Below are 22,715 nucleotides of genomic sequence, written 5' to 3' on the forward strand. Positions count from 1 at the left end.
TTCCAAACATGCCCCACATTACCACTGACTATACTTTGGTTAAATATCAATCCAAGCCAGCCTGCACAGCACCCTCACAAAGCCATTTCCAGCTATCAAAGAATCATAAGAAAAGAGAACAGAATTAGCTCCATCGAATCTGCTCTGCTGCTTGATCATGGCCGGTTTGTTTCTCAACCACATACTCCTCACTCCTCCCAATTACCCTTGATTCACTTATTCATCAAAAGTTTACCAAACTCTATTTCAAAGATGCTACTGTGTTACTGTGTTTGCATGTTTGTTCATATATGAGTGTCTGTATGTGTGTTTGTGCATGTGTCTGTTGGAGATTTAAGGAATTATTTTATCCTGGACTCTTTTAAATTTAAGTTTTCAGGCAGAGTTACCGAGCAATCTTCCAGAACAACTAGAGAAAATAGTTTGTGAGACCTTAGTTTTTTTAAAAGTTGGAGCAATAGAAGAAGCCTCAATGAGTACAGCCAAGGTCTCAAAGAAGCAGGGCGTATAGTCGGCAGTTTGAAGCAGTTGTAGCCGGGAACTCACCAGGGTTGAACACTGTACTACATGTCGCTGGCTGCTAGTCTCTCTGAAATTTCCTTTCTGGGTTGCAGGAGTTGCATGTCCTGCAGTTTGTTTTTCTGAATTTTGTGCCCAGTGTGTGTTTATGAGCTGTTCCCACATTGGAACAGTTACTGTTTAGTAGTAAAATAATTTACTGAGTTAGTTAAGATTTCCAATAGAGTTAAGTTATTCCACGTTCATGTTTCTTTGATTATATTTTTACGATAGTGTTCAAATAAACTGTGATTTGCATAACTTCAATTAGTTTGATAAATTGAATTGGACCTGGAACACGGCACCTTACCTTTAAAATAAAAAATAACGTTAGAGTTCAGGCTAACTTCTTAATCTATTTTGAGAGTTCTGCTCCGTCCTGAAACACCGTGTAATGGGATCTCTCTTGTTTTGGGGACAGGCGATTAATTGAAATGGGGAATAACACCTTGTTTCCTCGTATGTTTAAAATGATGTAATATAATCCTCTGCTGGTTCACCAACTCCACTGTGCAAGCAGTAGGCTTCATAGAATCCATTCAGTTTGGAATTCATTCCATCAATTCACACTGACCAGCCCTCGAGTGTCCCACAATCATTCCCATCCCTTTAACCCTGCGTTTCACATGGCTAATCCATCTTCGCTGCACATCCCTAAGCATTATGGACCACTTAGCACGGCCAATCTATCTAACCTGTACATCTTTGAACTCAGGGGGAAAGTAGAGAACTCATCGTTTGCTTGAGAATGCATCAATAACTGTGAATCACCCACATTCATGCTTCAAAGAATAGCCTTGGCAACAGAGAGGAGTTTGTCTGATCCCTTGCAATGCTGTCCCTGAGATATTAGAGAAGGAGGTGGACATGTCTAACATTGACCTGCTGGCACCATCGGGTCATTGAGAATGCTTTCACACTTATCATTTGTCAGAGTTTAGAGCAAATAAATTGCAAGTAGCAGAACGTGCAGAACTTGCAATCAAAATATCTCATCTTCTTCCACAATGGTTCACTTATAGACGTCTGAAAACAAATGCTGTGGAGCACAGACATTTCTCCATATGATCCTCAGTACAATTGCAATCTTCTCCGTTCCAGTCTAGAGAGAGAGAGAGAGAGAGAGAGTCTGTGTCTGCGTCTGTGCGTCTGTGTGTCTGTGTGTGTGTGACTGAGTTTGTCTGTCTGTGTACTGTTGATGTTGGTGTCAGTTTGTATGATGCTGTGACCTGCTGCTCTCCCTCCTTCCAGATGGTTTTCACCCTCCGCCACTGTCTGTGCAATGGAGTGGAAAGGCCAGCAGAGTGTGGAATTCCATCACTTTAACCAACACAGGGACCACCAGACCATTCTCACACAGAGGTACACGCACACACACTAATACACACAGTTACACGCACTATTATATACACGAAGATGCAGACATACGAATAAATACACACACACACACACACAGAGATACACTGACATGAAACAAACATGGGAGTCTATCGGTATTTCTCTTTCTCTGTGGTAAATTCTCACTCTTTCACCCACTCTGTATGCTGTACAATATTATTTCTATTTCTCTGTTTGCAGCATGTCCGTTTTCTTCTCTGGCTCTTTGAGATGTGTGTTGTTATTTCTGACGCTCCTTTAGTATTAGTGTACACCTTGATCACATCAGTGAGTCTGTCAGTATTTCAATTGATCCGTAGGGGAAAGTAAGGACTGCAGATGCTGGAGATCAAAACCGAGAGTGTGGTGCTGGAAAAGCACAGCAGGTCAGGCAGCATCCGAAGACAAGGAGAATTGGCTTTGTAGGCATATGCCCTTCATCAGCCCTGTCTATAATCCAGATTCTGGCCTGACTTACTGTGCTATTCCAGCACCAACTCTCCGCTTTGACCTCCAGCATCTGCAGTCCTTACTTTCTGACTTGCTGTGCTTTCCCAGCACCACATTCACTTTCAATTATTTTGATTAGCATGTGACACTATGACAACTTCGACGCTTGTTAATGTCAGCAAACCTGGAAGAATTGTGAAGTATGTGGAGGATGGAGTGCAACAGCAACAGGACTACGCCAACCTGGTGTACAGTTCAGGTATATTTCATACGACGATCAATGCAAGACAGTCTGAGGTGATGCGGTTTGGAAGGAAAACAGGCTGTGCTGTTATAAAGTGGGTGCAGGAGCAGAGGGACCTCGGTGAGTAGGAGCACAGATTATTGAAGATGTCAGGACAAATGGGGAGAGCAGTAACTATCACAGATTATGATTCGGAGATGCTGGTGTTGGATTGGGTATACAAAGTTAAAAATCATACAACACCAGGTTATAGTCCAACAGGTTTAATTGGAAGCACACTGGCTTTCGGAGCGACGCTCCTTCATCAGGTGATTGTCACATCACACAATCACCTGATGAAGCTTTTTACAGGGGGAGGTGTTGGACGGAGTCTCCGTGCTCCCTTCCTGGAAGGTGGTTGTGACGATGTGTTGTGAGCCCACCCTCTTGCCCTCCGCGGGGATTCCATTTGTACCAGCTCGATACAAAAGGGAGATAGCATCAGGGTCACGGCTTCTAAGTTGTGCCGGGGGAAACGGAACTGCCAATGGATTTAACGTGAGAATTTCCCTTCACTGAACATTGCTCCTTCCTCGGTCGGTGGGACGTGGATGCTTCAGAATCTCCACACGTGGCGCCCCGGTCCTGTCCAACTCATACCAGGATCCTCCCCACATGTCCGGTGAGGGAACGGATATCGGGCACTCCACCACGCGGCTTGGCCCTTTCTGTCCTGTTCCAGGCTGTTTCTTCTGGAATGGGAGGGAGGGAGGGAGGGTGGGGGGTGGGTCGTCCTGCTGTTAGTGCTAGTGTAGGTGTGAGGGGGGAATGAAGAGGTTTTCGGAGGGGGCGTCTGTCCACAGTGTTGTATCCATGCAGTGTTGTTAGTGTGGGGGGTATAGTGGAGGTGAGAGAAGCAGAGAGAGAGGGAGAAGATGTTACATGCAGCAGTGAGAATGTAGGAGCATGAGACTTGTTCGGGGGTAGGTGCTATAACAGATATACAGTGAGAGTGAGGGAGCAGAGAGAATACGTTGACCCTTATCCTGACAGAACGGGGAAGGTTATTGATGCTTGTCCTGTATTGCTGAACATTTCTTCAGAACGCAGATACTGCACTCAACTGGGTGGTGAGCTCAGATCATGATCGTTGGGTCTGGTGGTGTGGCCCCCTCTGGGAAGAGAATGTTCCACCTCTGTACTAGCCCATCCATCAGGACCTCCGTGCCGCTGTCGACAAACTGTGGTGTAATTGACCATTATCTGCCATGCTCGGGGTAAACTTTGCAGGGCAGTTCCTAATAGAGAAAGCACAAACATGTGCCCGTTGGCCTTTTAAAGCTGGCCACAGTGCCAGGGATCACAGAATATCCCGGGGTATCCGAGCGATGGTGAGTACCTCCAGCCATGATGGGTTTTAGAATCAGTCTGGCATTGAATGAGAGGGACACCATGGGGAGCGGTGGGTAGTTAATGAGTTAAGTTCGATACGATAGCACCAGGAAACTAGCTCAGCCTCGTGTTGAGGATCCCTCTATCACACTCAACGAACATGGCACTGAGACAACTTATTGTTAGATTCAGCCCAATGGGTCGAAGTCTGTGCTGACCCTACTCCCAGTTACAATGCTGCAGAATAACTGTTAATCCAAAATTCTCCTGAACTCACACCAATATCCCATTCACCAATCATTCCTGGAAGCACTGGCTAATGTTACAGGATACTGTACGCTGTACAGTGATCTCATGCAGTGTTACTGAGAAACGTACTGGGGTGATGTACACAGTTCCACACCCTGGTCGCATGTCTCATCTGGGTTTATAGATCAATACACTGCTGTGGTCTGCATACCTTTCCACTCTGTCTGGATTGGGGATTTTATTGTACAGTACACCAGTCGGGTCTGCACAGTGTATCATAATGAACATATATCTCTTCTGGGTTTATAGGTCAATCACTTCAGATATCTGCACAGTGTTCTACTCTGGACCGATTACAGGGTTGTATTCAGCAGTGCACGAGCTTGGTCTGCACAGTGCTCCATGCTGAACAGATATCTCCTCTGGGTTTATGGTGTCTGCGCTGGCTCTCTGAGGTGGATTGAGAATGTGATAGAACTAATGACTTCAACTGATATGGCAATGCTTTTACTTTTGTTCTCATTCTTGTGGTTGGACTCTCCAAATTCTGACTCCACCGGCCAGTCCCATTCTTCAATCTATCTCCATCGTTCAGTAACGTGTTGCCCCATGTGTTATTGTCCATTTCAAATGTGAGTAAAACTGTTCTATTTCCCTGGCCTTTGACGTTGCTCACCCTGGGGAATTGGGATTCACTGCGATAAACCTCTGTAAGGACACTCCCTAGACTCAACACTCCAGGGAATATAGCCCCAGCCTATTCGTACTCTGCGTGTAGCTCAACATCACCCACCCCTAACAACAGCAACATACTTGTAAAAGATTTCTGCACTCTTTCAAATTTAACAACATCTTTTCTAAAGCAGGGAGAACTGAATTCAAGGCAGTATTACGAAAGTCGCTGAACCTAGTGTGCTTGCGAAAGTGAGTATTGCAGGTCCTGAAGATTAGTGTCGATAACGTGGTGCTGGAAAAGCACAGAAGGTTAGGCAGTATCCGAGGATCAGGAAAATCGATGTTTCAGGTAAAAGCGATCTCGGATGCTGTCAGCCTTGCTGGGCATTTTCAGTACCACAGTCTGAACCCAGTGTATATCCCAAATGGTCTCCCTCTTCAAGGACCGCAATTTTCCCTCCTACGTGGTCGACGATGTCCTCCAGCGCATCTTATCCACTTCCTGCACCTCCGTCCTTGAATCCCACCCTTCCAAACGCAACAGGGAAAGAACACCCTGGTCCTCACCTTCCTCCCTACCAAACCTCTAGATGCAATGCATCATCGTCCCCCATCTGGGCCACCTACAAACAGACCCCACCACCAGGGTTATATTTCTCTCCCCACCCTACCTGTGCTCCATAAAGAACATTCCAGGTGCGACACCCTTGTCAGGTCCACGCCACCCACTAACCCACCCTCCCATCTTGGCACCTTACCCTGCCACCGCAGGAGTTGTAAAACCTGCACCTTCACCTCCCCCTCACCTCCGTCCAATACCCCAAAAGAACCTTCCACGTCAATTGGATTTTTACCTGCCCTTCCACACAAGGCACCTACTGTATCCGTTGCTCCCGATGTTAACTTGTCTACATTGGGGAGACAGGACACCAACTTATGGAACACTCCAGAGAACATCTGTGGGACACCTGCACCAACCAATCACACCGCACTGTAGCTGAACACCTTAACTCCCCCTTTCATGCACGTCCTGGGCTTCCTCCACCTTCACTCCTTAACCACCCGACGCCTGGAGGAAGAAAGCTTCATCTTCCGCCCTGGGACCCTGAAACCACATGGGATCAATGATGATTTCACCAGTTTTCTCATTTCCTGACCCCAACCTTATCCCAAATCTAACCTTCCAACGCAGCACGGCCCTGTTGATGTGTCTTACCCTCAGTGATTGTGATTAATGTCAGTCTCCATGGGTTCTAAATAGCCCAGTGGAGAGTTCCCATCTTTTAATCATAAATGCGTGCCGTTCAATGTGTTCTGCCATAGTATGAGCGGGAGAATTACCAATAACAGTATCAGGGATCAGCAGCTCCAGACAGAAGCGAGGAGAGATCAGAATCTGAGAATGTTAGATTGGAATGTTCCAACAATGGACAGGAGTTTATCCTATTTTATTTGGTATCTTTCTATGTATTGTGTCGGTTGTCATTATCATGGCGGATCTATTATGCACTTTGAATTATTCAATGTTTTTATTATCCTCTCTTGTCTATCGTTGGTGTACCTGGTAAGTCTCACTGTCCAGATATTTTTGCTATAAACCAGTTACGTCTGCATTTGTGTTCTTTCGTGTAGTCTACGCTTCTTGCCCCCAATAGTGTTCCTGTTGAGACTTTGAATCCAGTTCAATTCCCGTCTCCCTCTTTGCATCTGGCTGTATTACTCATGGGTCTCTATGTTGATGTACTCAATTGCAGATATGAAACATTGTCTTTCTGCCCTTGTTATTTAAATATTGCGAGTGTGGAAGTCATTGTCGTCTATTATGTTTACAAACTCCATTTTCTTCCTGGGGCTCCATCCCATCCCTGGCCAATATCGTTCATCATTAATTTCTGGGTCTTGGGCATCGCTGGCTGTCCAGCATTTTTTAGATTACATTGCAGTGTGGAAACAGGCCCTTCGACCCAACAAGTCCACACTGACCGGCCGAAGCGCAACCCACCCATACCCCTACATATACCCCTTACCTAACACTACGGACAATTTCCCATGGTCAATTCACCTGACCTGCACATCTTTGGACTGTGGGAGGAAACCGGAGCACCCGGAGGAAACCCACGCAGACATGGGGAGAACGTGCAAACTCCACACAGTCAGTCGCCTGAGGCGGGAATTGAACCCGGGTCTCTGGCGCTGTGAGGCAGCAGTGCTAACCGTGCCGCCCATTCCTATTTGCCCTTGAAAAGGTGGTGAGCTGCCTTCTTGAATTGCTGCAGTGCACGTGATGTGGGTTCAGCCACAATGCCAGTAGGGAGGTAATTCCAGAAATTTGACCCAACGATTCTGAAGCAATAGCAATATATTTCCAAATCATGGTGGTGAGAGGGTTCGAGTGGGGGGAGGAGTGGGGAGGTTGGTGCGTGTAGGTGAAACATGCAGGTTGTGTTTGAAACAGACGAATCACAACTTTGGTGATTTCCTTGGCCATGAGCTGATTCCTGACACCATGCCCTGACCATTATTACCTTTAACTACACGCTGCTCCAGAAAGTACTTCACTGTCTTAACTCATCTGCTGTTTGAATCTCGAACTGTGAAATACAGACTTAATGATGACAACTATCTGCTGCTGACACTCTCAGGTTGAAACCTGCAGAAACAAATCTGATTCGAACTCACACCAAAATTCCATCCATCTGACATTGCTGTGCACGCTGATCTATATCGCTGTTGTGTCTGGCAATGTCTTTATTTTACTATTCTTAAGCACTTTAACTCATCTGTTCATGAAACTTCCCTCAGTCTCTCTGTGTCGTTTATCCAAATCCCTGCCAGTCGTTCATATTTAATCTGTTTTCCTTCATGTGTATTTTCTCTCATGTAATGATTTTTGCATTCAACACCCAAATGCATCACACACACGCACCCGCACACACACGCACATACACACAAACACGCACACGTGCATGACACACACACAGACACAAACACATGCATGCTCGCGCATATGCACATGCACACACACACCTTCACTTATACTGGTCCAATGGAGATGGAAATCGTCCCCTTTTAGACAGTAATCTGTTGTGTGTATCATTCCCATATGATAATAAAGTTTTGCAATACTCCCCATGCTGGGCAGATAGTGCAGTTTACTAAACAATACACTAGCATAGTGTGCACAGCTCTCCATGCTGGGGTGTCATCTTGTCCCAGTGTACGTTGTTTGAAATGTTCTGTGAAGCAGTTTCAGAATTTGATTGAACAAACTATTTCAATTCACCTGAAAATACCTTTATTCAATGTTCTCATTCTTATAATTTTGCTCTCGAAGGAATCACTCGTCCAGTTAGTCCCACTGCTCTGTCTTTTCCCCCATATTCCCACAACAGGTTCTCAGGTAATTAACTATCTGTTTCTGTCTTTAATGTGAATCTCACTGTCCCTCTGTACCTTTCCGTGGCCTTGGTTTCTGGCTCCCTAGTGTATCGACTGCTGGCATGGTGAATCTCAGAGGCAATGAAATGGTGTATCAGGCTGTTGTTCACTTCCCGGCGTGTCCCATGTGGTGCTCCATGGACAATGGGGTGTATATCAGGCTGTTTGTATCCCTATCGGAGGAGGTACCTGGGGAGTATAAGGTGAAGAAAGCATATGAGCTTGTTCCAGAAGCCGACAGACAGTGTATCAGGAATCTAAAAAAGGGTCGCTTAATTAGACGCAAATTGAGTTTGAAAGAATCAAAGTAATTTTGAAAGATGGGTAAGGGTATAAAAATCTGAGCAAACCTATGGCACTCTTAGAAAGATTCTTTTCTCGAAGCAGTTCAAAAATTCACTTCCGGCAATAGTGAGAACTCGCACAGAAGAGCAGAGAGTTACAATGGCAAGCTTAGAAGCAGAAATGGCTGATGATTATGAGTTCGTCCATAAACCAATGTTTGGATACCATGATGGATTGAGAAGAATGTACGAGAACTTCTTAAAATATACACCTGTGAGAGTAAGGTTGACTGGCATAGGCCAGGAGTAGCAGGAAAACACGTTACAACATTAAGAGGTACAGAGGCATGTAATTTCTTGATGCTGAGAAATGAGGAGACATGTAATTCAGAAGAACTATTGGAGAGATGCAAATTGCTCCATTATGTAACGTGTGGTTGGTGTGTCCGGTGAAACCATCAACAGAAGTATTTCACTACTGGGAAGGAGACTTTGAGCTTGGTGTTGGTGTCACAACATTTAACTTGCAAATAACGTGCCCAAGACAAATCTATGTACGATCATAACGCCTAAACGTCTTTGGAGAAATTTAGGGAGAAAACATCTGGTCTGTTCAGATATAGGTTATTATTGCTGCCATTCGATTTGGCAGTTATACAGGTGACAGGACAAGAAACTGTACTTGCTGACAAGTTGTCGAGATTTGAATGAAGAAAGACAGAGGCGTTCTGTGGCAGGAGTATACAGACTGAAATAGAATGGAGTTGTGAATGTTTGCGTACTTACTGTCAATGTGGTATATATGTATTGTAGTGCACTAATAGAGTAAGAATAATGGGTTTAAAAAGAAGCTGCTGTTGTGTATTAATGGTTCATTTTGTCAAAGGAGGAGATGTGACAATGCTGTCACTTTGAAAATGTTATTTTCTCTTTTTTTTGAAGAGAAGTCTTAAAGACAGAGATGCCGAACTGCCGACTGAAAACGGCTGAAGTAACTAACTTACGAGGCCTTTAGGTTTTATTAAAACAGTGGTAACAATTGTAGGGCAGTGGCCAGCTCTCCCAGACCAGATCTTCTCATTTGATTTTAGCTGCAGCATTCAGAAGCTGCTCGGTGTCCCAGGCGGGTTGGAAGATTCAATACATGATCCCGAGCTGCTCCTCTCTCTGAAAACTCTCTTGAAGATGCTTCTTCCTGGATTGGAGAACTGCACCTAAGATTCTGTGTTTGAATGTACCTTTGTGTCAAGGAATATGTTTATGGGATGTTCCTGTATTAGCGCAGTTAATTAGTAGAAGGCACTGTATCTATTGTTTGCGTAAGTGTTCCAATTGAGAAGCTATCTCAAATTGTTCATCTGTTTGATTGTGTTTTAACTGAAGGGTTTGAATGGATTACATATTACTTAACGTTGAGTAGGTTGACCAGTTGCAACATTTGTGGAACGCACAGTTCACATCTACAGTTAAAATAAGGAAAAGTTAGGGTCTCGGCTGCCTTTTAAAAATATTTTGAGGGGTCTGGTCTGTCCATAAGGCTTGTAGCTGAGGGGTTTCTGACTGACTCCTGTTATTGAAAATTTAGTGGACGGGCTGGGGATGGTTTGCTGGAGGTTGCGCTGTGAGCTGCCTCAGACATTCTGGGAGTCCTGAGGGTTTGGTGACCCAACTCGGGATGGAGCATGGGGATTGTAGTTACAGCATCTGGGTCGATAACATGAACAACAAATGGAGCAGAGGCTGCAGAGAGGGGAAGCTCTGACACCATGGAGTGAGTGCCTGTGGGGACAGGGATCTGCGGTATCTGTTTGTGTTTTCGCCTGGACAACCACACACTCTCATTCTCCCCGTTACATAAACTCATGCACACACTCCCTATCGACTCCACACACACACAAACACACACACACTCACACTCCCCCGTCTCACATGCACACATGCACACTCTGCTTTGTCACACGCATGCACACCCATACCCACTATATATTCATCCCGCACTCACACACACACTCCCCCTCAGTCTCTCTCACTTGCACACATTCTCTCTATCCCCCTCACACAGGCACACCCCCTCACACACACGTACACGCACACACACGTTTGCACGTACAAATCTGCGGCATGAATTTGCATTTGTATTTGCAGATACGCTTTATTTTGTTCCCAAAACATACAATTTGGAGACAGTCAGTCAATGTGGCATTTTATACACTCCTGAACTCGGAACAAACCCAGTCTGACTCCAGATGAAGACACAGACAAACTCCAAACAAGACCTCACCACTGAAATACATTGCCTGATCGGAGGCGTCACCTCCTTTACAGCGATAATGTCTGCGATTTGCATATCAATCAATCAAAACCTACACCTCGATTCTAAGTGATTAAGGATTTAAGAGCCATCTTAGGTGTGTACCATTCATGTGCATGAGTTGTACAATCCTTTGATCTTTTCCTTATAACTTCTGGGTCTCAGGTCTTCCTCTCTCTCACACACTTAACGAAGAAGTGTTTTCAACTAAACCCGTTGGACCCTAACCGACGGTTGTGTGAATTTTGACATTGTCCGACCCAGTCCAAAACCAGCGGCTCCATATCGTACTTATTTATTGCTTATCCCATTATCTCTCTTAGTAAATAAATCTTTCCTTTCTCCATGTGGTCTTGTCTTGCATATTAATCTATTGTGAGGCACATTACGCACTGCTGTCTGGAAATCGAGATATAATACATCTAGATGAGCCCCATTACCCATCTCTTAAATGAGAAAACAAGCGGGCTAAAAGTTGTCATGACATAGCTTTAACGAGCAGAATTAAGGAGAATCCCAAAACATCTTATTCTTATATACGAAGCAAGCGGGTATCTAGAGAAAGGATTGGTCCACTAAAAGATAATGAAGGAAGGCTGTGTGTCGAACCTGAAAGAATTGGTGAGATTCTGAATGATTACTTTTCATCAGTGCTCACTGAGGAGAGGAACATTACGAATGTTGAGATTAGAGATAGAAATTTGATTAGTCTGCATCATGTTGATTTAAGTAAGGAGGATGTGTTGGGTACGCTAGAGGTTATTAAGCTGGACAAATCCCCAGGACCGGATGGGATCTATCCCAGGTTGCTGAGGGAGGTGAGAGAGGAATTAGCTGAGGCCCTGACAGATATCTTTGTGGCATCATTAAATACATGTGAGGTGCCGGAGGACTGGAGGGTTACTCATGTTGTCCCCCGTACAAGAAGGGTACTAGGGATATTCCGAGTAACTACAGATCATTGAACTTGATATCAGTGGTGGGAAAGTTGCTGGAGAAGGTACTGAGGATTAGGATCCATTCATATTTAGAAAATAATGGGCTTATCAGTGATAGGCAACATGATTTTGTGCAGGAGAGATCGTGCCTTACCAATTTAATAAAGTTCTTCGAGGAAGTGACCAAGTTGATAGAGAAAGGAAGGGTTGTTGATGTCATACACATGGACTTTAGTAAGGCGTTTGATAAAGTTCCCCGTGGTAGACTAATGGAGAAATTGTAGTCACATAGTGTGCAGGGTGTTCTAGCCAGGTGGATAAAGAACTGGTTGAGAAACAGGAGACAGAGTAGTAGTTGAAGTGATTTTCTCGAAATGGAGAAAGGTGACCAGTGGTGTACCACAGGTGTCAGTATTGGGGCCACTATTGTTTGTAAAATATATAAATGATCTGGAAGAGGGCACTGTTGGTATGATCAGCAAGTTTGCAGATGATACGAAGATTGGTGGAGTATCAGAAAGCATAAGGGTCTGTCAGAGAATATAGGAGGATATACATAGACTGGAGAGTTGGGCGGAAAATTGGCAGATGGCGTTCAATCCAGACAAATGTGAGGTGATGCATGTCGGCAAGACTAATTCGAGAGCGAATTATACAATGAACAGAAGAGCCTTGAGAAAAGTTGATGGGCAGAGAGATCTGGGAGTGCAGGTCATTGTACCCTGAAGGTTGCTGCACAGGTGGATAGAGTGGTCAAGAAGGCATATAGTACACTGGCCTTCATTGGACGGGGTATTGAGTATAAGAGCTGACAAGTCACGTTAACATTGTACAAGACATTGGTTCGGCCGCATTTAGAATACTGTGTACAGTTCTGGTCGTCACAACATCAAAAGGATGTGGACGCTTTGGAGAGGGTGTAGAGAAGGTTTTCGAAGATGTTGGTATGGAAGGTGCTAGCTATGAAGAAAGGTTGAGTAGGTTAGGTTTATTTTCATTAGAAAAAACGAGATTGAGGGGGGACCTGATTGAGGTTTACAAAATCATGAAGGGTATAGACTGGGTGGATAGAGACAAGCTCTTTTTCCCAGGGTGAAGGATTCAATAACGACAGGTCAAGCTTTCATGGTGAGAGGTGGAAAGTTTAAGGGGGATACACGCAGAAAGTATTTCATACAGCGGGTGGTGGGCGTTGCCAGCAGAGGTGGTAGAGGCAGGCACGGTCGATTCATTTAAGATGCGTCTGGACAGATGCATGAATAGGTGGGGAGCAGAGGGATACAGAAGCTTAGGAATTGACCGATAGGTTTAGCGAGAACATTTGGATCGGCTCAGGCTTGGAGGGCCGAAGGACCTGTTCCTGGGTTGTAAATTTTCTTTGATCTTTGTTTGTCACATTCTTAAGAAAGCTAGTCAAATCATTCAAACATGATTTATTCTTCATAAAACTATGTTGACTGTGCTGGATTCTGGCTTGACTTTGAAAATTTCGTGTTATTAATTCCTTCATAATTGACTCTAACAATTTTTCTTCAATACCAATAGATTTCTCACAACTTTTCATTCCCTAATGAATTTGGTTATTATAATTTCTTTGCTCTCTATAACCTCTACATTTCCTTTCACAATTCCTGTGTAACAGGCACAAGGCTGTAAAAGATCTGTGTTAATGAGACATGAGTAGCTGATTGGGCACATTCTGTTCCTGCTTTATACACTCGCTGGGCTGAATGTCCTCTTGGTGTTCCTACATTATAGTCTCGATGGTGTGCATGTCCTGATCCTGTTCCTGAACAAGCCGTTCAAGATCTTAATGCCCTCCTCTTGTCGCTCAATGACAGGTCTGGGTCTTATGGAATCTCCCTGCTCAAATGTCACTTTTCAAGCGCTGAAATATGCAGGCAAGTTGTGTTGCCCACACTGGGTAGCTCAATGGTTGGTAATGCTGCCTCACAGTACCAGAGATTCGTGTTCAATTACAGTCTCCAATTTCCTCCCACAGTCCCAAGATGCACAGGTTAGGTGGATTGGCCACGCTAAATTACCCATAAAGTCCAGGGATGTGCAGGCTAGGCCCATCAGTCATGGAAATGCCAGATTATAAAGATTGGGTTGGGTGAGATAAGTTGGGGGGAGGGGGAATGAGGAAGCTGGACTTGATCCCTCCAGTCATCATACTGGATCCCGGTGCTAGATCCACTTGATCACTGCACCGGTCCAACTGGATCCCTTCCCTCGCTGGACTTGATCCCAGTGATCATTGAACTCGATACTTCCAGTCATCCTACTGAATCCCTGCGCTAAATCCACTGGGTCACTGCGCTGGTCCGACTGGATCCCTTCACTCGCTCTACTTGATCTCAGTGATAATTGAGCTAGATCTATCCAGTCATTGTACCAGATCCCTGCAATAAATCCACTTGATCACTGCACCGGTCCAACTGGATCCCTTCCCTCGCTGGACTTGATCCCAGCGATCATTGGTATGCATATGCTTAACTTTTAAAAATCGTTTGATGTCTTTATAATATCTGTGCTAAAATAATACACTTTATTCTTAAAATGTATTCCATAGTTTTTGTCTCCCTAAGAAGAGAAAATATGCATCCAGCTGACTTTTCTCAAAATTGTATATGCTTCAAAAGGATTTCTCATCTAAGTCTAAAACTGAGAATGTTTCAGAACAAAAGGCCTTCATTCCAGGAAGGTGTGAACAAAACATTGTTGATAAGCTTCTGTAACTTTTTTTAGGTTAAGGGATCAAACCTGCACATAATGTGCCAGATGTGGTCTTAGCAATGCCCTCTACAGATGTAGACTCGTAAAATGTGAAGCTGGAAAACCACAACAGGTCAGCCACACCCAACGAACAGGAGACTCGATGTTTCGGGCATATTCCCGTGATGCCAATTTTCCTGCTCCTCGGATGCTGCCTGATTGTCTGTGCTTTTCAAGCCTCACACTGTTCGACTGTGATCTCCAGCATCTGCACTCCTCACTTTTACCGGTACAGATGCACTAAAACATTCCTGATTAAACTTGGTACCTTTTGCCAGAAATACAATCATTCCACTTAACTTTCAAATCACTTACAGCTAGTGCAGACTAACTAAGTATGATTCATGTACCAGGATCATGCATACGTCTGCATCACAGAGTTCTGCAATCTCTCTTCACTTAAATTGTTTACCATTGTTTTATACTTCCATCCAAAATAGACAACTCACATTCTGCTATATCTGGTGACGGTTTGCTCACAAACCTCCCTTTGCCTATATCACATTGATGACACACGACCTCCATTTGATGACATACTGGATGACCTGCTTGGTGTTTAAGCTAATTGGGCTTTGATATATCCAGTCCCTTCCTCCAGATCTTTGGTCCAGATATTGATCGTTGATGATCCCATAGTGATCTCTGAGGCACTCCACCAGTTACAGCTATGTAATGTGAAAATAAGCATTTATCTCTACTCTATTTCCTGTTAGCAACAGCTTCCTGTGTAGCCGCTCATGCAATTTAAATGGCCTCCTGTGCAGTAAAATGTACTCAATGAGCTAAAATGATTAGTTCTATTTTCCTCTGTAACGCGTTAAATAGGCAGAATGGTCTCCTCCAGTCTCATGGTAACGATAATGACTGGCTGAATGAGAAGGCCCCCTATCTCTGTCACAGCGTCGAGGGGTGGATGGTGGGCACAATACCTGGGGTAGTGGTAGCAGTATATCCCTGTAACAGCATCGAGGGTGGATTGAGGGAACAACACATTGGGTAGGGCCAGCAGTATATTTCTGTAACCGCATCAAAGGGTGGCTTGAGGGAACGACACATGGGGTAGGGACAGCAGTATATCTTTGTAACAGCATTGGCCGTGAATTACGAGAGCAACACATGGCGTCGGGACAGCAGCATGTCTCTGTAACAGCCTCGAGGATGGATTGAGGGAGCAACACATGGGGTCAGGGCAGCAGTTGGTCATTCAGCGCCACTAGTCAGAATGCTCATCACTGATCCGATTGTGTTTGACCACCCAGCTCCTGTCTGTTCTCAATAAATATTGACTGTCCTGTCCAGCAAAGATCAGTCGAGCTCAGCCTTGAATATCTTCAAAAACCGAGTCTTCACTGCTCCCTGGGGATGAGGACCCTACAGTTAGTACAACACGAAAGTGAAAGGGGCGACATTACTTCAGTGTGGGATCTGTTATTTTAATCTGTGTTAACCTAACATTAAAGCGCCATGTCTTTTCAAACACAAGGACAGAATAATTAGGCATAGACATAAACCATTCAGCCCTCTAAACCTGTCCAATAGTACCACTGATTCTTTTCAATCAAATATGCATTAACCTCATTCTCTGCTCCTGTCCCAGGAAGAGAATAACTGATAGCATGACACCACATGAGCATTATGTGCTGACATCTGTTCATCTGCATATTAGACTGAGCGTTTTACTTGTGCTCGTGTCTATTTGTGTGCGACTGTCTATGTCTCCGTATGCCACTACACGTGTGCGGTTCTATCTCCATGTAAGTACTGTGAGTGTCAGTATATTAGCGTGTTTACATATGTCTCTGAATATTTTTGTGTCTGCATCTCTCTGCAATGAGATATTTGTTGTTTTGGGAGGGAGAAAATTGTGAGAACAGACAGAATGGTTAAAGTGCGAATTGCGCTTCACTGAACATTGTTTTTTTACTCAATTGGAGGGACATGGATGTCACAGAATCTCCAGGCGATACGTCCCAGTCCTCTCCAGCTCATACCAGGGTCCCCTCCACATGGCGGAGGGTGGGCGGGGGGAATGTAGGAGGGATCAGATATCGGGCGCTCCACCATCTGGCCTGGCCCTTTCTCTCCTAATACAGTCCGTTTCTCCTGGAATGGGAGAAAGGGGGGAGGGAGTGATGGTGGGAGTGAGTGGCCCTGCTGTTAGTACCTGTGTAGGTAGAGGAGAAGAGGGAATGGTGAGGTGTCCGGAGGGAGTCAGTCCACAGTGTTGTATCCATGCAGGGTTATTAGTGTTGGGAGTATAGTGAAGGGAGAGAGAGCACTCAGGGTGAGGGGCGGGGGTGCGGAAGGTGCTGAATTCAATAGTGAGAATGATAGTGTGTGAGCCTTACTTGGAGATAGAGTGTGAGCCTTGTTAGGGGGTAGGTGCTATAACAGGTAGTGAGTGTGAGGGCGCAGAGAGAGTACGGTGACAGTTAACCTGACAGAGTGGGGAGGATATCGATGCTTGTCCTGTGATGCTGGTCATTTCTTCAGATCATGTCAGAGTCGAGGTGACCCTCCCCGAATGCCTTTTCCAAGTCGATCACGAATAACGCCACTGACCCTATCCCTCAGATTCACAGAATCCGTTTGGGTCGATCTTACAAATAGGAAGGAGAAGCAAGCATTGGGGTATGATGTATCTCAACCAATGGTCCCGTGCAAATTCTGTGCATTTTATGCTCTGGAAATTAGAGATGCAAATATTGTGGGTGCTGCATGATCTCAAAATGCATCTAAATTTCATTAACTAAGTGACTGCTAATGTTGTGAAAAATAAATTCCATAAGCGTATAACAGGTTGGTTGAAGAGTATGTTGTGACTCAAACAAGAGAGCAGGTTATTTTGGATTTGGTATTGTGTGGTCAGAAGGACTCATTATTAACCTTGCTCTGAGAACTAGAGACGTTAATATGTTATATTTTACGCGGCACCAGCATACAATATAGAATGTTTGAATATGAAGTGGTAGACACGCAATGGCTGTTAGAGTCATAGAATCATGGAGCCCTGCAGCATGGATACAGGCCCTTTGAACCAAAGTGGTCCGTGCCGATCAAAATGTCCATCCTGCTAATTCCATTTTCCTGCCTTTGCCCCTTATTCTTCTAAATCTTTCCTATCCGCGTATTTGTCTAAAAGCCTTTTGAATGTTGTTAATGTCCATGCCTCAACCAAATTGCGGTCTGCTAATTCCATATGTCTACCAACCTCTGCGTAAAAAAGTTGCCGTTCGGGATCCTTTTTATTCTTTCACCTCTAACCTGATGTCCTCTAGTCATTGATTCCCAAAACTGGGAAAAAGAATGAGTGCATTCACTTATCCAAGCATTTCATGATCTTATACAATTCTATACGATATCCCCTCAGTTTCTTTAAGTCAAAGGAAAATGTTCTGGTCGTCCAACTTCTCCCTACAACTCAGCCCATTGAGTACTGGCAACATCCGTGTACATTTCTTCTGTCCTCTTTCCAGTTTAATCACATCCTTCCTATGGCAAACTAAACTCAACCGAACACAATACTCCAAGTGCATGCCTCACCAGCGTCCTGTCCAACTGCAATATAACTCGCCAACTTCTATACTCAGTGCCCTGACTGATGAAGGCCAGTGTGCCAAAGGCCTTTTTCACTGCCCTGTCTACGTGCAACTAGTTTCAGAGAACCACGGACCTGAACTCCAAGGTCCCTCTGTTCCACTACATTCCTTCAGGGTCTAACATTCACCACGAAACTCCGACCTGGATTTGACTTTCCAAAATGCAACAACCCACACAAATTTATATTATTCTCCATTTGCCATTTCTCGGCCCACTTCCCTAGCTGAAAAAATGTCCTGCTGAAATTTCTGATAGCCTTTCTCACTGTTCACAGTACTGCATATTTTATTGTCATCAGCCTAATTACCAATCATATTTTCTACATTCTCATCCAAATCATTGATATAGATAACAAACAGTAATAGGCCCAGCACCGACACCTGAGACACTCCACTAGTCACAGGCCTCAAGTCCAATAAGCATCCTTGCAGTATTGGCGTTTGCTTTCTACCATAAAGGAAATTGAGTATCCAATTTGCCAGATCCCCCTCAATTCCATGCTATCGAACCTTTCAGAGCAGCCTATCATGTGGAACCTTATCAAAGGCCTTTTTGAAACCTAGATAGACTACGTCTACCACCATACTCTTATCAACATTCCAGGTCACTTCCTCAAAAGAACTCTAAAGAATTGTGAGCTATGATATCCTATGCACAAAGCAGTGCTGACTGCTCCTTATGAAACTGTGTCTTTTCAAATGCATGTATGTGTTATCTCTCAGAACCTTCTCAAGGAACTTACATGTCACAATTGTTAAGCTAACTGGTCTATAGTTCACAGGTTCTTCTTCACAAACTACTAGAACAAGGGCACAATATTCACTACCCTCCAGTCATCCGGGACCTCCTCCGTGGACAGCGATGATGCAAAAAGATCAGCCAGGGCCCCTGCAATATCTTCTCTCGACTCTTGCTGTGTTCTTGGATACACCTGATCAGGACCAGGAGATCTACAGAAATACTGCAATGTCTGAAAAATATGTCTGTTTCTTTAACGTAGAATCACCGAAGAAAGGGCAAGTGACTTAATGAAGCTTAACATAATAAATTAAAGATTATATTAATCATAGGAAATGAGTTCAGAAGAATTCTAGACATTGTGGAAACCTGAGAATTCTCAGAAATTTGTTTGTGTGGAGTTTGCATATTCTCCCTGTGTCTGCGTGAGTTTCCTCCGGGTGCTCCGGTTTCCTCCCCAGTCCAAAGATTCGCAGGTTAGCTGAATTGGAAATGCTTATTTTCCAAAAGTGTTCAGGGATGTGTAGATTAGGTGCATACGTCGCAAAGTGTAGAATCAGAGGGGAATGGGTCTGAGTGGTTCCTCTTCGGAGAGGTGGGGTGGACCAGTTGGGCCCAAGGGCATTTTCCACACTGTGGGCTTTTAATGGTTCTGTGAAAGAAGAACACAAAGACTGCATAAATCTACAATCTGTATTGCAAAGAAAACAAAATAAAAGCGAGGTCAAATGTGGAATTTTATAATCGGGAGAGGAGAGGTTATTGTGGAGAACAGGGAAATGGCCAAGAAAGTAACCAGTTACTTTGCATCTGTCATCACGGAGGAAGATCCAGAAAGTCGCTGAGAAATACCAAGTGATCACATAGAACCTGTGGAACTAAAGGCATAAAGTCAATTCATATCAATAACAAGGTAGTAGTTGAAGGCTGGCATAGTAGTATTGTAGCTGGATTGAGCATTGCTAAGTCTGATGAGCCAGTTGTACTTCGTATCAAAATATTAGAAATAAATCAGCAATAGACGCATTAATTGTACGTCGATGACTGTTTTATTTTCCTGTATATTCTGCAGAGGCTGGAAGTTAGTCAATGTGTTCCAAGCATTTTAGATGAATGGAAGGGATTCAAGCATCTGCAAAGGGAAGAAGAGATAGTGTGGAGAACTGCAGACCAATTAACTTAACATCTGTAGGGAAACTGATGGAATCTATTATATAGGATCAGATATTGGATATTTAGAAATTAACAGCAACATTGGAGAGAATCAGTATACACTGATAGAGTCTGACAGAGTCTTCATACTTGAAAAAACTTCAGAATGATTTGGACTTGTTTATTACAACATAGAAATGGCATATTTCGATTTTCAGAAGGCTTTTTATAAGAACTCATGCAGTGAATTCCTAAATAAAGTAATGTGAATGGTAATTGGAGGAATATACAGAAGTGGAAAGTTAAAGTCCGGTTCGCCTTCATTTAACAGAATCAGAACATAGTTGAAAGGTCATGTTGCAGCAGTTTCACAGCTTGCGAATGAGACTGTACATAGAGTATTGTCCCAATCTGAGAAAGAATATACTGACCACCGAGGATGTGCAATGGACATTCTCCAGATTAATCCCTCAGATGGCGAGATTGCCTGATGTGGAAACTCGGCCTGTGTTCTTTAGAGTTTCGAAGAATGAGAGGTGATCATAGTGAAATTTAGAAAAATCACGAAGCAAATGACAAGGTGGAAATAAACAGGATTTTTCTCTGGTTGTCTACTCTACATTTAAGGCAAATAATGGCAGGTAAATGATAGGCCATTTCAGACTGCAATAAGAAGGCAATTCTTCATTTGAAGGGGACTGACTAACACAGCGACATGGAAACCTGCTGGCAGGACAAGATTAGGGAGAATCCCCAGAAATTCTACATGTACATCAAGTGAAACAGAATAGCCAGGGAACAGGTAGGACTCATTAGCGACTTGCCAACTTGCATCCACATCAACTTAGTGGTAGGAGACAGAAGGTCTGCTGGTAGAAGTCTGTTTGTTTGTCTGGAGACTCGTATCCAATCGTGTACCACAGGGATCAGTGCTGTGTCCCATATTATTTGCGATTCGGAGATGCCAGTGCTGGACTGGTTTGGGTAAAGTTTAAAAATTGCAGAACACTAGATGAAAGTCCAACAGTTTATTTGGAGGCACAAACTTTCAAAGAGCATAATCACGTGATGAAGAAGCAGCGCTGCGAAAGCTAGCGCGTCCGAATAAAACTGTTGGATTATAACATGGTGTTATGTGATTTTTAACCTTATTATTTGTAGTATTCATAAATGATGCAGCTGTGAATATGGATGTGTTGGGGTGAGTGATAAATCATTTTGCGTTTGACACAAAGTTTGGCTAGTTGGTTGGCAGCGAGGAGGAAGGCCTTATATTACAGATATAAGGAAGATATAGATGGAATGATCAAATGGGTGGATCAATGGCTGATGGAATGTTACCCTGATAAATATGTGGTGATGTACTTTGGAAGAAGGAACCAGACAGGGAAGGACTCAATGAATAGCAGCACACTAGGAAGCTCAGAGGGTGCTTCTCCACATATCACTGAATGTGATTAACTGATTAATGCACAAGTTGACAAAGCATAGCGACCATAAACATAGCCTTTATTCATGGAGACACAGATTATAAAAGCTATGTGGAACTTTGGTTAAGCCAAATGGAATACTATGTACAGTTCTGGGAGCCACATTTCAAGAAGTGTGTGATTGCACTGGAGAGGGTGCAGTGGAGATTCACCAGGATGCTCCCTTGGATGGAGTAGATCAACTCGAGTTGTTTACTTTGAAGCAGAGAAGGCTGAGAGGGACGTGCTTCGGAAGGAGAAGATTACCAGGGGCATGGACAGGATGGATAGACAGCAGCTGTTTCTTTCAGTCAAAGGGCGATGAACAAGGGAGTGCCATTTTAAAGTGAAGGGTTTGATGTTTAATGAGGATTTGAGGATTGGTTTTCATCCAGAGGCTGTTGGGGTCAGGAATGCAGAGGACAGTTGGTACAGATAACCACACAATCATTAAAAAATACATGGTCATGCCCTTGAAGTGCCATAGCATGCATGGCTATGTGCCTTGTATCGGAAAGTGGGACTAATGTAGGTCGTGCTGTATTTATTACAGTGCAGAATCAGTGCTTATGTGATTGTATGGGTTGGACGGTCAATTGTTGAGCAGCATAAGACAGGAATTGATGAGTTTCTGAAGAATGCATTAACTAGGGTTATAGAAGTGAACTTGTCTCCATGAGCTAGAACAGGGGAAGCTCAAAGTGTCTAATGCCTTGCTCCCTCCCTGATGTTTCTGTGCAGTGTGCAGGAAAGCTCTGTCATTATTGTCACAAGCTCTTAAACATTAGGAAGGCGGCATCTGTCTGGTTGAAAGCACTGTGTTTCCCGTTCCCTTCTCCAAAGCTCGTTGCTGGTGTTCTGTCTAGTTTTATAATTTAAGAACTCACAGTAATTTGATACAATTTAGTGTTTTGCTTGGCCGTTTCAGAAACCATTGTAGAGTTTATCACGTGTCTGTGTGTCTGGAGACACTTGCAGGCCAGACCAGGAAGCACGGGAGATTCACTTCCTGAAAGTACATTGGGGAAGGGACAGATGTTTACAATGGACATTAGATTCAAGGTCAATATTACTGGCACCAGA

The 22,715-nt window shown here is 44.0% G+C and overlaps 1 pseudogene; it reads left to right on the forward strand.

Moving 5' to 3' along the window:
• The first annotated feature begins 2,535 nt into the window (after positions 1 to 2,535).
• LOC148136360 (putative G protein-coupled receptor 139) overlaps positions 2,536 to 22,715 on the forward strand; it is a 201,122-nt pseudogene continuing 180,942 nt past the window's right edge.

The sequence above is a fragment of the Chiloscyllium plagiosum genome, unplaced genomic scaffold, assembly GCF_037043375.1.
Source record: "Chiloscyllium plagiosum isolate Xiang-an unplaced genomic scaffold, Cpla_swu_hap1 HiC_scaffold_46, whole genome shotgun sequence".
NCBI lineage: Eukaryota > Metazoa > Chordata > Chondrichthyes > Orectolobiformes > Hemiscylliidae > Chiloscyllium > Chiloscyllium plagiosum.